The sequence below is a fragment of the Giraffa tippelskirchi genome, chromosome 2, assembly GCF_054371585.1.
Source record: "Giraffa tippelskirchi isolate mGirTip1 chromosome 2, T2T-mGirTip1v1.2.pri, whole genome shotgun sequence".
Classification (NCBI taxonomy): Eukaryota; Metazoa; Chordata; class Mammalia; order Artiodactyla; family Giraffidae; genus Giraffa; species Giraffa tippelskirchi.
Genome location: NC_137276.1, coordinates 162,533,437 through 162,550,937, shown reverse-complemented (window position 1 = coordinate 162,550,937; position 17,501 = coordinate 162,533,437). Strand labels below are relative to the sequence as shown.

General features: G+C 46.9%; 1 protein-coding gene across 6 annotated transcripts in view; it reads left to right on the top strand.

The window, feature by feature from the left end:
* The window catches only part of XXYLT1 (xyloside xylosyltransferase 1), a 174,840-nt gene that overhangs the window by 99,710 nt on the left and 57,629 nt on the right, over positions 1-17,501 (top strand). The gene's annotated exons all lie outside the window — the stretch shown is intronic.

The window sequence follows — 17,501 nt, the reverse complement described above, 5'->3', positions numbered from 1 at the left end:
AAACAACTGCTTTATGTAAGTATATCCCAAATATTGTAAGGGGATATACTTACACAAAACAAGTATTTTTTTTATGAAATTGAAATGTAACTGGTTATCCTGCTGGGTTTCTTTCCTTCCTTCTTTTTTTCTACATTTGGCAGTTCTATCCCTACTCAAGTGTTAAACCCCCCCTTTTTAGCAACGGAGAGTGATCTGGCTTTTCTATAAGATTTTTAAGTGAATGGAAACAAAGGGTATGGAAGCGGGGCTTGTGAGGGAAACCAGTGGGAAGGCAGGAGGTTGAGAGGCACCCTTCAGAGTCTTCGGGAGGCACCAGGCCTGAGGTTCACCCACCTCTCTGCAGGAGCCAGGGCCAAATTGTGGCCTGGGAAGTTGGGTAGGAGCTAGGAAGCCCCGCAGTAGCTTAGCTTCAGGCCACAGGGCTCCTGCTGAGCCTAGAGTGAGTGAGTGAGAATGTGTGTGTTGAGGAGCTGGGGTAGCAGCCACTGGTCATGGTCACTCTGTCTTGAGGCTGGCCACCTGAAGAGCTGTTGAATGGTAGCTTTATTAGTAGGGGCCACGGGCTTCTGGTTCATTCTCTCTTGGCTCCATTGGCTGGCTGTATGCTGGTTTGAGCCCAAACCCACCATAAGGTGGAAGCAGCAGGCGAATCTTGTCAACTGCTGATAATGACACCAGGCAGGAATTTGCTTTTGTGGTTAATATTTTAATGATGTCCACTCTTCTACGTTTTTAGGTCATGTGGTTTTTATTGATAGCGTTTGTGCCAGCCTAACCTCTTTCTAGATGCTTGAAATAAAAATGTCTAACTTATTTTCAGGCCTCCTTATCCCATTCCTAGCACTGGAGAAGGGCTGTCAGGGATGTTGGGAAGGAAGTGAGGACTAGCACAGAAGTAGGAGGAGAGGATGTGGACTGACATCACCTCTGCCACTCATGGCTGTATGACTTTGGGCAAGTTTCCTGACCTCTCTGAGTTTTAGTTTCTGTAGCTGAGACCTGGAGATTATAGCAGTACTGTATAATACTATATATGGTGAAGGTGATTGAAGGCTAATAAGTTAGACAGTGTATCTGGCACAGACTAGCACTTCTTATTTGTGATAGCAACTTTATCCAATCCCACTCAGGCACTTTTTCTGTGACCTTAGGGAGGTCACTTAACCTGTGAGGTTCAGCCCCCTCATGGTATGTAAAGCTGGAGCAACTGATAATTTAGCATAATTAGTGCTGGTATTTTGGCTTCTCAGCATCTGTTATGGCTTCCTGGGTGGGCCAGTGGTAAAGAATCTGCCTGCCATTGCAGGGGACACAGGTTCGATCCCTGGGATGGGAAGATTCCCTGGAGAAGGAAATGGCAACCCACTCCATTATTTTTGCAGGGAAATCCCATGGACAGAGGAGCCTGACAGGCTATAGTCCATGGGATTGCAAAGAGTCAGACATGACTTAGCAACTAAGCAACAACAAAAACAGCATCTGTACCCCCTTCCTATGTTTGAGAAATTTCCTGCTGTATAAGCCTGCCTTCCTTTATGGAAGACAAAAAGGCTGGAGACTTTCTTTCCTGGACTCCTTGCAGCTAGGGTGCTGTGTTCTTCTCCATCCTCTGAGAAAAGCACCATCAGGAATTTAGAATCTATGCAGGCTGGTTTTATACTTTCACAAGCAACATAAGGTATTTGAAAAACAGAAACTGACAGTATTACCAGGAGGAAATGGTGAGTCCACAATAATGGAGTGAAATGTTAATGTCAGAGGTTTCTGCCTCTGTCAGAAACCAGGAGCTCAAAGAGGCAGAAGGTTTGTGTGCAGAAGATCACAGCAGAGAAGGAAGGGTGGGGGACATGAGGAGGACAGACTGCTGAGGCAGGCGCCTGTCCCCTGTTTCACACCGAGAGCCTGGCTGGAGGCCTGGAGGGCATTTCAGGGCCCCACTGAGAGTGAACTTCTGGCCACTACCTGCTTCTGGACTCCAGCCCTTGGCTCCAGTGGTTTCTTGTCCATGGAGAAGTTTGTCTCATTTTTCACCCCTACTATTTTCCTTTCTCTGCTGCATTCCTTGAATTTAAAAAAGTATAAGAGTAATACATTTTCATTAAGGATTCAAGCAGTATACAAAGATCATTATTTTTCCAGAAATTTTCTACAGATTTTTCAGTGGTGTGTGTGTAAGTGGACTCATACTTTATATACCCTTGTGCATCTTTATTCATGAAACAGTGTATCTTGGCCATCCTTATCCCTAACTCAGTATTCCTGTATTAAACATTGCTAGTCTCCCAATATGTATTTTTTTATGTTTTACCTTGGAAAGCTTCTAACATAGACAAAGGTAGACAGAATCATGTAGTACTCTAAGTGCTTTAGTATTATAATATTCATGGAGTTTTAGTAATTATCAACCCTGAGCCAACCTTGCTTCATCTTTATCCCTATCTATTTTCTCTTACCACCCCCTCCCAGCCCCCCCTCATAATTTTGAAGCAAACCCAGTCAGCAAACCATTTCATTGGTAAATATCATTTTAAATTTATCATTAAAAAAAAAAACAATTTCATGTGCTTGTTTCTGGATTTGGAGCTGAGAGGTTGTGTGAACTCATGGTGTCATTTTATCTTCAAGTTCCTTGTCCTGAAATCATTTTATATGAAGAAGGAAAACAGAAAGACACAGCTCTAACTTCTAGTCAAGTGACATTTTCCATCCCTCTCCAGATTGTCTTATATCAGGATGTTAATGTGGCAGTCTTGTCTGGAAGAATTTACAGCCCATATAAATTCAGGTCCATTGTTCACCAGGCATGAAGCACTGCGTATAAGGTAACTCTGCCACCACCATCATTTCAGGATGAGTAAGCTAGGACTTGCAGATGAAAGAGAGTAGATTTTTATCTTTCTGCTGACACCTGAGGATGAATTTCTTGGCTCTTGTTCTTGTGTTTTTTTAAAAAGTTAACCAAGATTGAACCTGTCAATTTCTCTTAGAGTTAAATCTGAGTAAAGAGAGAAAAACCTGCCAGCTTTTAAAATAGTGGCTGATGAAGAAGCCCTGTATTCCTTCATCCCTGGGAGTTAGAAGACAAGGCTGACTGCTTTTGCAGAGCCTGTGTAACCCAGCGGCAGTGATGTAGCCCCTGCAGGAGAAAAATACCTGCTCTGTGGTAGAGATAAAAATATTATAAGATTATTATCTTTAATGGCAACACTAGGAAAATGTATTTTAAAAGGAAAAAGCTGCATACAGAAAACCTGAGTGGAACTGTGTTACTGTTAATGTAATTATTTCTTCTCTGATGGCTGTGCCCCCCGGGAAAGTTGTGAATATCCAATGTCCTCTGAAGGTTATGGAGTCAGGGAGGCTCCTGAAGGCTGAGCACCCAGGCTGAGATGAGGTCCTGGTGGGGACCATGTGAGGGACTTCCCTTCTCTGAAAACGGCTCATATCAGCTCTTGTGTCACCCTGTGCAGTATGAGTCCTCTGGCACTACTGAATCAGGAAGATCCATGGCATGGTGCCTGACACACATGTCATGGGAAGAATGAGTGAGGAAATGAATGGGCAGATGGGTGGGGCCAGGTTGCACGCTCACTTCGGGGTATGCAGTCCAGGTGCCAGGCACACAGTAGATTTTGACTGAATACATGAAGGGACCATTGTTTAATAAGAGGAGACTTCCTCAACAATGTGCTAACCAGCTCTTAAGTAAGAGTCCATAGGCCCACCACTGGTGTTTTTATAGAAATCGCTTTTATTTTCTTTTTAGAGACAATCCATGGCATTGTTATTCTCAGTTTTTATTGGGTTCATCATGTGTGAACCACAAGATTAGGAGCTTTAAGGAATTATGAGGTAGATCACATGGTTCCTGCTTTCAAGGAGATTATAATGTGAGGGAGATGGGCGGTTGGAATTCAGTAAAGACTCAAACACCCAAAATGCAAACCCCAAGTTGGTTGGGAGGGCACTGGGGTTTGCTATGCAGGTATAGCCTCCAGGAAGCATGCCTAGATGGACCCGGCCCTGTTCACAGTAGAAAACTCCCTGGCAGGCTATGGCCATGGGCCTGGCTGAGCAGGAGAGAGAAACTCGACCCTGTGCTCCAGAAGCTGGCAGCCTCATTGGCAGGACCACCACCCTGGATGGCTCCTCCGGGGGCCCTGCCTGGCAGAGGCCCAGCAAAGGATGACAGGCTGGGAGGACTGTCCTTCTTTGCATTACTACTTGTTTCTTTTGCCAGATAAACATCTTCTTGAGAGATCCTCCTTTGTAATCTAGGCAGCAAAAAAAGACTTATCTGTAAGCATCTTCCTGGGGAAAAAAGGGAAAATAGCATAGCTGAATCATGGTGACACATGTACAAGAGGGACTCTCTGTGACAAACAGTGTGTGAAAAGGGCTGAGTTAGGCGTGACTGGCTCCACCTGAAGGGAATTTCAGTATGGCTTCACGGCCACCTTGGGCACACATTTCAGCCACGTGACTACATTTCTGCAGGTGATTGAAATGGATAGTCAGCCCTGAGGCTCTCTGCCTCGAGGTTGACTATAGAATTGATACTGCAGAAATATCAGACGTTTCACCTGGACCAGAGTTTAGAATGAACCCCTTAGCTCCTACTCTTGCATTGGGTGACTACGGGCCATTAACTGTTAATCGTAGAGCATTCCTATGATCTTTTGTTTGGAGGTGGCAGAATTGACCGCCCACCCCCCCCCCCCGCCACATTCAGGAGCTGCCCATAGGAGCACTTTGATCTAGGGACCTAAGCATCCCCAGCATTCCTGTCTTCAAGATTTTTCTATCACTGTTTGTAAAAGGCGGAGAAGGCAATGGCACCCCACTCGAGTACTCTTGCCTGGAAAATCCCATGGACGGAGGAGCCAGGAGATGCAAGGAACCAGAATTGCTTCCCATATAATAATCTACCTGTCCATGCCTCTATAGCGAACACTCGTTACAAGGCTTGCTGTCCAGATGGGCTTCAGAAATGTGAGGTCAGGGAGCTGCTCGTGGGGCTTCATTACTATCAGACAGCGTGGAATGAGTACCAGTCCATCAGGCTGCTTCTCTGGTTCCCCTTGATCCCCCTTGGCCCTGTAAGAAAACACTGCCTCCCTTAATAAATGAAGCCTAGGGTCTGCACAGAGTATAAGCAAGGGAAACCCTTTCCCTAACTGCTAGGACCATCTTTTCTCATTGGATCCAAGAATCATGAACTTGGAACTGTAAAGAAAGGAATATAATTCTAATGCTCTAACTTGGCTCAGCAGTGAATGAGATTTTCATGTTCCTAATAATGTGACTATCGTTCATTGGTATTCAGCTCTCAACCTGGAAGATAGTGTCTAAGCATGGTGAAAGTGTAAAGGGGAATCATATTTTTTTAGAAGGAATGACCGGAGCTGGAGCAGAGGTGAAGCATTGACATTTCTTCTGCCTCTTCCTTCCTGCCAAGATGTCAGCAGAGTTTGGGAAGAGCACGGTGTGATCTTGGTCCTTCAGGCCATCTCTCTACTCACACCTCACATCCTCTCAGCTGCTTTCAGAGGTTAAAGGCATCATACAGATCAGTGGTCCCCAACCTTTTTGGCACCAGGGACCAGTTTCGTGGAAGACAGTTTTCCCATGGACTGGGGGTGGAGGGGGTGGTTTGGGATGATTCAAATACATTACATTTATTGTGCACTTTACTTCTATTATTATTACATCAGCCCCACCTCAGCTCATCAGGCGTTAGATCCCAGAGGTTGGGGACTCCTGATACAGATGATCAAGCAATATATTTTGTATGAAAGGAGGATAGAGAACCTTTGAGGCCTTGTTGGTGCAGAGGAAACTGAAACAGGCAGCCACAACCTGGGAGAGAGGTGAGGGTAAATGGAATACCTGGGTCAGCTGCGGGCGTAGGTGCCCAGCAGCCACCTGCATGGACAGAGCAGAGGAGCCTCAGTCTCCAGTCCACGTGACATGTCACATTTGGGATCAGATACTGAGTGGTTTTTATTTTAAAACGAGAGAACGTCTGGTTAGGCTCTCAAAAGCAAAGAGGATCATCTAGTTAATGTAACATCTTGTAACAGGCACAAGAATCATTTGTGATTCAGGAACTCAGGATCTAGCCTGTAGCAGTGTAATTTCAGGTAAATGCCTCTGGGAAGTAATACAAGCTTTTGAAGGTTTAAAAATGGATTGTGGCACAAAAGGATGAAGAACAGTTGATTGAACACCCATCGATGCCTGGTTCTTAACTGGTGTTTTTGATGATCTTGTTTATTTTGCATGAATATGAGCCCAGTGTTGCCAGGTGTTTGAATTTTTTTCCCCAAGAAAAGCCATAAATCTGTGTTGTTAATATAAGAGTTCCTGATTTTAAAATAGTGGTAATTAAGTCTGCTGACCAAAAAACTCCAAACGGTACGCCAGATTCAGCTCAAGAACTGCCAGTTTGAGACTTTGAGTCTGAAAGTTCATTGAGGCAAAAAACTGACTGAATGCGTCTTTTAGTCAGCCTGGACCTTCCCAAGGTTTTGGTTATTGGCTGACCCTTGGATGCAGTTTTTGGGTGCTCAGACTTTTTCTCAAATGTTTTCTGTCTTTACTCGAAATAGTTGATTTTTGCTGGTAATTCAAAATTCCATCAAATGATTTTCTAATTAACCTCACACTTACGTAATCATAAAATGCCATGGCCAAGCATAATTCTTGTCCAGAAATGTAATTTGGGAAGAAAATAAAAAGATTCCCAGACTTCCATTTATCAGAGTGGCAACAAATTTAATGTGTATGAGAAAAATCTTTGAACTCCTCTCAGTGTCTGAAGGTGCTTTTAAGAAATTAAAGGTCTAGATGGGGAGGAAAGGAGGAGAGAAACCCAAGACAAGAGGCAAGGAGGAGAAGCGTGGAGTCATGTGGCAGCTGTGTGTTCACTGCTTCCACCCACCATCCTGCCTGTTCAGTGCTACCTCATGAACAAGCCAGGGAAGTGCTGGCCCATGGACACCCCAATCCCAGGCCTTGCTGTCTGCACAGGCATAGAAGTGAGGATGTTGGGATGCTGTCAGCACACGCAGAGTGACCTCCCTGATGGCCCATCTGAAGTCAAATAATCCTATTTTTCCTGGACAATAGATTGGTTTCCCCTTCTGTGCAACTATTTAGATGTCCTCCTTTTTCAGTTGGCCAACAAAGGTCCGTCTAGTCAAGGCTATGGTTTTTCCAGTGGTCATGTATGGATGTGAGAGTTGGACTGTGAAGAAAGCTGAGCGCCGCAGAATTGATGCTTTTGAACTGTGGTGTTGGAGAAGACTCTTGAGAGTCCCTTGGACTGCAAGAAGGTCTAACCAGTCCATCCTAAAGGAGATCAGGCCTGGGTGTTCATTGGAAGGACTGATGTTGAAGCTGAAACTCCAATCCTTTGGCCACCTCATGCGAAGAGTTGACTCATTGGAAAAGACCCTAATGCTGGGAAGGATTGGGGACAGGATGAGAAGGGGACGACAGAGGATGAGATGATTGGATGGCATCACCGACTCGATGGACATGGGTTTGGGTAAACTCTGGGAGTTGGTGATGGACAGGGAGGCCTGGCATGCTGCGATTCATGGGGTCGCAAAGAGTCGGACATGACTGAGTGACTGAACTGAACTGAACTGAACAGAAACCTTAGAGCCAAGCTTGGGTACCCCTGAATCTTGCGGCTGTCTGTAGAATGCCTGCTGGTGTCTTTGCTAGCTAAGATAAGTTCTTCCACAGCAAGATGGGGGGCGGGGTCAGATTTAAAGGGAAGGGGGGGAGGAAGCTGGATGGAGCCTGGATTAGTCTCCACTTTCTAGATCTGGCCGTCTGTTGTAATTAAAGATAAACATCGTGAGAAATAGTCCTGGAGGAAGTGTGGTGTGGGTGGGGTGACCATTTAACTTTACCATTAAATTATTGTTTAAACTGGAACACTTAGAGAGCGAAGAGGGGATGCTGTTAATAATCATGCCAGGACCACAAGGGTGAACCAGGCCTGTCCTGGGCCACCCAAGGGTGTGTAAATCACCCTCAGCTCAAGGCAGCAGGGCAGGGAAGGATGGAGGGACAAAGGCTGGGTCAGGGATGAGGCAGGGGAAGGAAGCTGTGAGAGACTGAGGTATTCGGGGTCAGAAATACTGCTGAACTTGGCATTGCACAGGGACTGATCATCTGTTAGAACCAGGAAGGGGATGTTGGGCAGTTCTTGGGTCCAGAATTTGACTTTTGACTGGACTTCCAAGGTGCAGAGTGAAAGCAGCTCTTCCCTCTGAATGCATCTTACCAGGCCTGTCCCCCCACTCCCCTGCTGCTCCTGGCTTTCTGTGTCAGTGTGGGAGCTGTGGTTGGCTTTCAGCTGAATGGGGGAATTGGGCGTCTCTGTTGGATGGGCTCAAACTACGTAGTCACTAACTTGAGAACTGACCCCTGGATGTGGAGGTGGTGGTGGTAGTTCAGTCGCTAAGTCGTGTCTGACCTTTGCAATCCCATGGACTGCAGCCCACAAGGCTCCTCTGGCAACTGGGATTTGGCCATAATTCCATGTGGAAGGAATCAAAAGAAAAATATGAAGGTGAGGTGACTGCCTCTGAAAAGTGTAGATGCTTTGTTTTCACCATTGGTTTTTGGCTAGTCTTGAAAATTCCCAAGAATTGCTTTTAGTGTATGCCCGTTGCACATCACAATTTTGCCAGGGCTGCTCCCTTTCAGCCTGTGACTGGAAAAGGCTGCCCCTGTGCTTCTGTGCACTCCAGAGGGCCTCAAGATGGGGGTCACGGGGCTTGTCTCCTGAGACAAGGGCGGAGGGCTCAGAAAATGCCACCTTCTGTCTCCTGGCTGGGCTGGTATTCTGTCTGAAGCAGAATCAGCAGAAGCTGAGAGGGTCCTGGTCTGGGAGAAACAGGCCGGGCTGCAGGTGAAGGCAAACTCTGGGAGCTGGGGATGGATGAAAACTCAGACTCTGTGGATTTCACAGACCTGGCCCTGGAGTCACGCAAGATGGAGACCTTAGGCAATTAAAATAAGCTGGGCATTTCGGTCTTGGTGTATTTTTAGGAGGTGGCTCTTGTCCTTGTATCCCAGGATATCTGACTTATCCATGCTAACCTGGTGATAACAATTTAGCTCTGAAGGATTCCACAGGTATTGGTTGAGGGCCTGCCCCACTCCAGGCTCAGTGGGTGAGCCACAGGCCCCACCCTCAAGAGAGTACAGTCTGGATGGCTAGCCCCAACTGCCTCTGAGGGGCTGAGCACCCTGGAAAATGTTCTGTGGTCAAGTTCCCATAACTCAGAGGTACCTCCAGACCTTGCTTCTTTCCTGCTGCTCTGAAGGCCCTGGTCCCCTCTGCCTTGCTTCACACCACTTTTTGCCTATTAGGAGCTCCTTAGCCAGACTGTCCACTTGACTTTCAGTTTCGTTTCACCCTGGACACAGTCTTTTGGCTCACTGACAGCTGCGTGTTCTGCAGCCAAGGACAGCCTATCCCATCCCTGTCCTCCCTGGTCCCCAAGTAACCAGTGACTTCACTCTGGCCAACTCTCTTGAGCTCCTACTGTATGCTAGGTGCTGTGCTAATTCTAAAGTCCAAACTCCTTAGCCGGCCACCCGTGGACCTTCTCGGTCTGCCCCTCCCCTTCTCCCCACCCCACGCCTGTTCCTTATGCATTTTGCACAGGAACCCTGACCTCCCACTGTCTCCCAGACAGGTGCTTACCTCATGTGTGACTTTGGGGATGCTGTTCCCTCAGCCTAGCGTGCTCTCCCTCCATCCTGCTCTTCTGTTTGACCTGCTTATCCTTTGAGGCCCCCATTTCCAGAGAGCCCCCGAGGGCCTCCTTGCTCCCAGCTGTAACCCCCACTCCTCAGCCCTAGCTGCCCTGAGTTATGAGCAACAGCTCATAACTCGGTGACCAGATGCTTCCTGTGTGTGTGTCCCCCAACAAGGCTGTGAACTCTGAGGACAGGGCACTTGGCTGATAAAACATCAACAAAAACATTACCATCCTCTCTCCCAGTCTCACAAGTTCAGTTGGGAAGCCTTGAACTGAAACTAGGCCTTGAGCTATTATCCAACTCTGGTTCTCTGAGAACAACCTGAAATTTTAAGACTTGGTTATTATTTTCAAATAATGGCATGAAGTATCAAGAGGAAGTCAAGGAAGTATGGCTATGAACTTTAGCCATAGGGATAAAACCAAATCACTTGATTTTCTGGGAATATACATGCTCTCATTGCATTGTGAACATAGATTAGAATGTTGGAAAATTATCCGACCTCAAAGTTAGACAGAGCTGGGTAGACTGCTGGGTTTACCATTCACTACTTATTTAACTTTGCATAATATATTAAAACCTTTTAAAGCCTCAGTTTCCTCATCTGTGAAATGGGGATATGCCCAGCTTATTCCTTGTAAAGTGATTTCTGCTCACTGCACCATGGCATATTTGAGCTATGTGATTCACCTGTGGCAATGCAGATAAAAGCATCATTGGCCTAGTGCTGTGGGTGCTCAGTGAACAGTTTAGAACGAAGTGATATCATATACACAGCACACAACTCCAGGTGCAGAGGCACTCCATAAACAACTTGCCTTCCCTCTTCCCCCACCCCCATCCTACACAATCCACACCTTTCCTTGGTCCTAGTCAGTCGTCAACAATGTCCCCAGAGTTCAGAGGGGCTGCTGAGGGTGGGAGGTGGGGTCACCTTTTGAAGCCAGAAGGACTTTGTCCGGGCTTGGGAGGGCAGCAGACTGTGCAGGAAGAGACTGCATCCTGCCTGACATGAAGCTGCCACTGGCCCTTTTCTCTTCACAGCCTTTGAGGTTCCAGGCCAGTTGCATGCCCTTGGCCGGAATGAAAAACATGACTTTTCTTTTCTTGTTCATGGGCTAGAAGACCAGTGTGGAAAGCCCAGTGACAAAGGGGCAGAAACTGGCCAGGTTGGAGCTGACTGTGAGTAACCGTCTGTGTTTTGAAAATTTCAAACTGAAAATAGCTCACAACATACAAGGTCAAGGGTTTTTGAGGTACCAGTACTAAGCATTTCAAGCTTCTCCTTGTTGTGTGCTTATCCCTGCATGCCAGTTGACCCCGGTGCCCCTAAAGGAGGCAAGATGGCTGATGCAAGCATGGTCTCTCTGGTTCGTGCGCACTGTGGTCTGGCATAACCATGAAGCAAAGCCTGAGCTTATGGGACTTGACCAAGTTGAAGTCTCTCCACCTCCTTCTACATACTTGTTCCCTGGGGTCATGTCTCAGTTTGAGAACCTGTCTTCTACATCCAGACTCTCGTGATGGTCTGACCACCTCACACCACTTTTGTTCCAGAGGCAGAGAATAAGCTCTTTACTGCCTCGGGTCTCCGCTTGGTCCTTTCTCGCCTCAGCCCATAGACAAATGTACCATCACCTTACCAGCAACTCAGGTTGTGCCATGAGCTTCCTGCTGCAGCTTCTTGGCGCCTGCCAAGGTGGTTGGAACAGCACTGCAGTCCCTTAGTCTTGAGCAGGGTTCAGCTGTTTCCAGATTGGCTTCGTATCTGCTCCTTATACTAATTTAGCAAAGTAGGAAGGCAGATAGTTTATGCCAGTTTTGCAAAGAGACTGATTTGGGGATGGACTATGTAAAGAAATCTGCCTGTAATGTGGAAGACCAGAGTTCCGTCCCTGGGTTGGGAAGATCCCCTGAAGAAGGGAATGACAACCCACTCCAGTATTCTTGCTGGGAAAATCCCATAGACAGGAATCTGGCAGACTACAGTCCAGGGGGTTGCAAAGAGTTGGACATGATTGAAGGACTAACACACACTATATTTGCCTAGGGTCACTCAGTCACTTGGTCAGGAGTAGAACTTGGGTCCCTCTGCTCTGTGCTTGAGGTCCAGGTTGATGAATCTTGGCTCTTGCCCTCTACTTCCTGAATTGTGAGGCAGAGGATCTGGAGAGGTTTTGCAGCCTCATGCCCAGCATCTCCAGCCTTTTTTGGATTTATAGCATATACAATAGCCCTGTCCCTCCAACTACATGTAGCCCCAGGTTCCACAACTATGATTCAACCAACCACAGGTCAAAAAAAAACACAAAAATCCAGAAAGTTCCCAAAAGCAAAACTTGAATTTGCCACATACTGGCAACTATTTGCATTGTATTTACAACTATTTACATAGTATTTACATCATGTTTGGTATCGTTAGTAATCTAGAGATGATTTAAAGAATATGGGAGGATGTATGTCGGTTATATGCAAATACTACTTCAGTTTCTATGAAGAACTTGAGCATCCACAGATTTTGGTATTTCTAGGGGGTCCTGGCACCAACTCCTCACAGATACCCAGGAAAGACTGTACTGACTTGCACGTTAAAGACAATCACTGTCTTTCCGTTAGAACATTTTAGAGTTCCTTAGTGTTTGAACCCTGTGCACACTGCCCTCCCATCTCTATCCACAGTTGTATCTGGCAAAGCCTGGATTTCTGCTCCGACCTGTACGGATCCCTCCAGCAAAAACGGTTTTATCACTTTTCCTCACAGCACAGTGAGATCCCTGGTGATGGGTGCTGTGATGAGTGTGTAATTATCGAGTCTTGCGGATGGATGTTCTCAGTCTGTTTCTTGGGATTTTTCATTTTGGGGGAATCTCAGTGGTATAGGTTCTAGTGTGAATTGTGTCCAGTCAGGCCACTCATAGTGTTTATACCAGAGAGGGAAGTGTTTTTAATTATTAGACGGCATGGGCATCATTTTCATGATAATCTGCAGCTTGACTTGGATTAAATTTCTCTTACTGTTTGGGAAGCTTTAGAGCATTTTCCTTTCTTCTTTCTTTCCTCCCCCGACCCCATCCATCCATTCCTTATCCATGACCCATCTAAAATGATAGGAAAGATTAACTGTGGGTGTCTTTGATGAGTTTCACTATCTACCCATTAACTTACAGATATCCCATCCCTCTCTTTACTGCAAGAGCAGCTTGTTTCTACTATAATGCCTTCCCCATGAGCCCTGAGCCCTGGGGTCTGTGTGCTGAGTCAGCCTAGGTGTGGAGGTGCTCAGCATGTCATTGGTTCTTGGAAACTGAAACCACCTGTGCTTTCCCTCCTTCCCTCCTATCTTCTTGCTGCTCTTGCACTCTCTATCATGCGTAACACTCCTGCCTCATCCCACTGAGTGATTGTTGGATGAAGGGATAGAGAAAGTCTTGGGTGGCTCGGGTCAAATCACTTCCTCTCTATTTGTCCTGGGTTCCTCCTTTATAAACTGAAAAGGATGAATTGAAGTGACTTTCCTGATTCAAACAGACAATTATAGACTCTGTTAAAATAATCAGAAAATCTCAGGCATGGAAGAAACATTTGGGGGCATCTTTTAAATTCCCTGTGGCGCATGCCTGACTTATTAGGTCTCAGCCTGATTACCTCCCACAATGGGAAACTTGCCACTTCCAAAGCAGCCCATTATTTTATTGTTGGCTAAATTCATAGGAATGTTTTGCTGTATATTAAGTTTTAAAAAATCTGCTTCTCTGTAGTTTCCGTCTCTTGTCCTCACTTCTGTACTCTGGGGCCAAATGAACATGTGTTTGTATATGTGGGGTGTGTGTGTGTGGTGTGTGTGTGTGTGTGTGTATGGCCATGTGTTTGTATATGTGGGGTGTGTGTGTGTGTGTGTGTGTGTGTATGTGGGGTGTGTGTGTGTGTGTGTGTGTGTGTGGCCATGTGTTTGTATATGTGGGGGGGGGGTGTGTGTGTGTATTCGTCCCCACAGAAGTCCTTCAGATATTCAGAGAAGCTCTCATTTCCTCTGAGTCATCTTTTGTGTTGCCCGTATGCAGCAAGTTCAAGGTTTGCGTTTTGGAACTTTACAGCTATTTCCATAGTATTTACATTGTGTTTGGTATCGTAAGTAATCTAGAGATGATTTAAAGTATAAGGGAGGATGTGTGTCGGTTACATGCAAATACTACTCGAGGGCCTCTGCTCCCTGGAGCTTCCTGACAGCTGGATCCCATGGCCATGGGGCATTAGTCACAGCTGTGGGGGATTTCTCTTGAGCAGCTTTGAGACCATACTGCCTGTCATTACCTAAACATTAGCTTAAATTTTATTCTGGGATAAAAATAAACTGATCCCCTAGACGTCTCTGGTATACATCTGGCCTCTAGAGATTTTGAAAAGCTTAAGCTTCACACACACACACCAAGTTCTGGTGCGGAGCTGTTGCCCTGACACTCAGGGCCTGGTGTCTGGCCTTCTAGGAGGTCCTGGGAGCAGGTGATCCCAGCATTTGCAGAGCGGAAGGGCCCAGCCTCTTGGGTTGGGGAAGCCGGGTTACTTCCTTCTTCTCAAAACTGGCCTGAGGGGATGCTAACAAGGCAGCATAGTGGAGAGGTTAAGGGCACAGGCTGGACTGGGTTTGAATTCAGGCTCTGCCACTTCCTGTCTCTGTGACCTTGAACTGGCCCCTTGACCTCACTGTGCCTGGGAGTATCATCAGCAAAACAGTGCCTTCCTCGTGGGTAGGGGCGGGGCTGTGAGCACTGAACAAGTTCATATTTGCCCAGTGCCTAGTACAACACCTGGTATAAGTGCTGTGTGAGTATTTGTAAATAAGTAAAGCAGTCATGTCAAATATGCAGTGCAACATGTGGTGATTGTTTACCAGGAAAATGCATCCAAGAGGCTTTAAACACCAGATCATCTCCTTGTGGTGGTTCTTCCAGCAGAGGCGATTAAAATATGGATCATTATCATTTGAGAGGCTGAAAAATCTGGTTTTCTCTGGACCAACACATTCTTTCAGAGCTGGGTAGATGCCGTCTCTTACGGGACAATTTCTCCAGATGGTCTCTGGTTACGTGTTCGCCTGCAGTCCTTATAGAACTGTCGGTTGCCTATTGGACGCACCAACATTTCTTCTTATTTTGGGAGAAAGGTCCCACCCTTTCTCTTCCTCCACAGAGCTGGCAAAGCTTCTACCTGCAGATGTAGCTGCTGTGACTCTGGGTCATTCAGGAAACGTTCATGTTCCACTCCTCATCACTGTCTGGCAGCCACCTTTGCATTTGGCAGGAGGTACATTTCAAGCTTCAGCTGCCTCTCTCTCCCCATTTCAGGCTCCTTAATCTGCCTTATTCCCTGTCTGCATCGTCCTTGTTCCATCAGGCTCCAGAGACCATGCTGGTGTGAACACCTGCCCATCACCTCCACCCCAAAAAGTTCTTTCTGGAAAGATGCTGTATGATTCTATTTTTCTAGAACTCAATTAACTGAAAGATTCGGTAGCTACTTCTGCTTTTGTTAAATGTGAAAATCAAGTTTGTCAGAATATACAGTTTTGATAGAGGATTATGTGTGAAATTAAGCATACTGAATTGTCTTCCTTCACTTTCTTCAGTGGTAAAATGAGAGTCATGTTGTGTGTCTCACAGAGTTTTTAGAAAATCTGCAGAAACCTTAAAGTGCTATATCTCTGAAAGATTATTTTATTGTTAGACTTGAAGCCTCCAGCTTCATCGGGATCTCCTGAGTGGTGGTGTCAGCTGCAAACCTCCAAGTCAGGGAAGAATGGAAGTGTGGCGTCACTTTCCGGCTCTTCAGCACTGATTTGGTACATCAGGAAGGCTATACATCATCTCTCCAGTGAACACCAATGTCATTCATACCTCCAAAACTTCCCTTTCCTCTATTGCAGTTTAAATTAATGGTGAACAGATAAATTAATGGTGAACAGAAACATACTGTGAAATAGCAATAATTCATACTTAAAGAATGCGTGTCATGTGCCAGGCACTGTGCAAAATACTTAGGTGTTTAATTTTCCCAGCTCCCTGAGGTCAGTGCTATATCTGTCTCTATTTTAAAGGTGAGAAAATAGAGGCCAGGAAAGGCAAAGGTCATGCCCAGGGTGTTACAGCCTGTAAATGGGGTTGGCACTGCCCCAATCACTGTCCTTGTTCCCTGCATGTGGGGGCTGGCACTGATGGGCCCCGGGAGGGTGGCATTTTACTGTCCATCCTGTATAGAAGGAACGCTCTCCTGAAAATGACTCATTATGTTAGCCACCTTCAAGGGGATCAGTGTTTCTTAGAGGATGACAAGGCAGCGTCGTGTCTGGTACTGTTGGGTCTGTTTAGACAGGAGTTGAGACAGGCACTGGCTGTGTGTCCCCAAGAATCAGCTGCCCGACATCCAGGTTTTACAGCTGCCCCCTTGCTGAACTATGGGGGGGGTCGCCCCCTTCTCTGGGGCCCCAGGGTTGAGCCCTGGGCTCGGTCTGACACCCTGATTTTGGAGTGTGTGGTCACCTTTTGGCCGTGGTTTGATTAATTGCTGTTCAGTCGTTCAGTTCATGTCCGACTCTTTGTGATCCCGTTGAATGTAGCCCACCAGGCTCTTATGTCCATGGGATTGTCCAGGCAAGAATGCTGGAGTGAGTTGCCATTCCCTTCTCCAGGGGATCTTGCAGGCATTGAACCCATGTCTCTTGCATTGGCAGATGGATTCTTTACCACTGAGCCACCTGGGAAGCCCTGTTCGATTAATACCTGTTCCTTAAAGTTGAAAGAATGAAGTGGATTGCTGGTGTCTGGGGCTCTGTCAAGGCAGCACCGGGAAAGGGGTCAGGTGTAGACCAGCTGCCCTTGGAGGTGGTGAGGTTGAGGACTTGGAAGGTGGGGCAGAGGTCCTGAGGCTGACTGTAGAAAGGCCATTTTCGGCAGCAGGAGCAGCCAGAGTGAAGGCAGAGGTGGGAAGGGGCAGGGCTGGGTTTAGGGCTGAGGCAGAGGGGCTGGAGCCCAGGGGCTATGTAAGAGGGAAGGGAAGTTGAAGGCAGCCAGTTTTTAAAACCTCTAGTGTTTGCATCTGTGCTCACCCGCTTGCTGCGGGCTGGCCCAGGGGCCCTGTGATGAGCGTATGCAGCCCTCCCAGGACAACCCTGACCCTTCTGACACTGGTCCTGCCGGCTCAGGGTGCAGACATGGCCCCACAACTGCATCAGGCAGGCCCTTGGCCTGTAGCCTCTGGCTCAAAAGCCAGGCTCCCACCTTGGGCCCCGTGTCTGAGTTCCAGCTGCCTCAGCCCTGTTGGGTCCTTACTTCTTCAGGAGTGAGGTCCTGACTGGCTGGTTTCCTCATCTTCCTGTTGGCCCTCCCAGGTGCTGCCCACTTGCCCGGACTTTATCACCACATGTACTCACCAAGCCCCTTAGGGAGGAGCAGGAGAGACAGTATCCCCATTTTACAGAATCTACCCAAGGTCACAAAACTAGAAAATGGAAGCACCTGGCTTTGAGCATAATCTGGCCTTCTTTTTACTACATCATAGCGTCGCATCCTGTGTAGTGAAATCAGCCTGCTTTGCTGGCCTCCTGAGAACACTTACTGTAGAATTTTGTCACCTACCTGCTGCTCTGCCCGCCCAGCCCTGCCTAGCTCAGGCTTCGAGAACAGTCTTCTCAGAAGCAGGTTCTCACCTCTCAC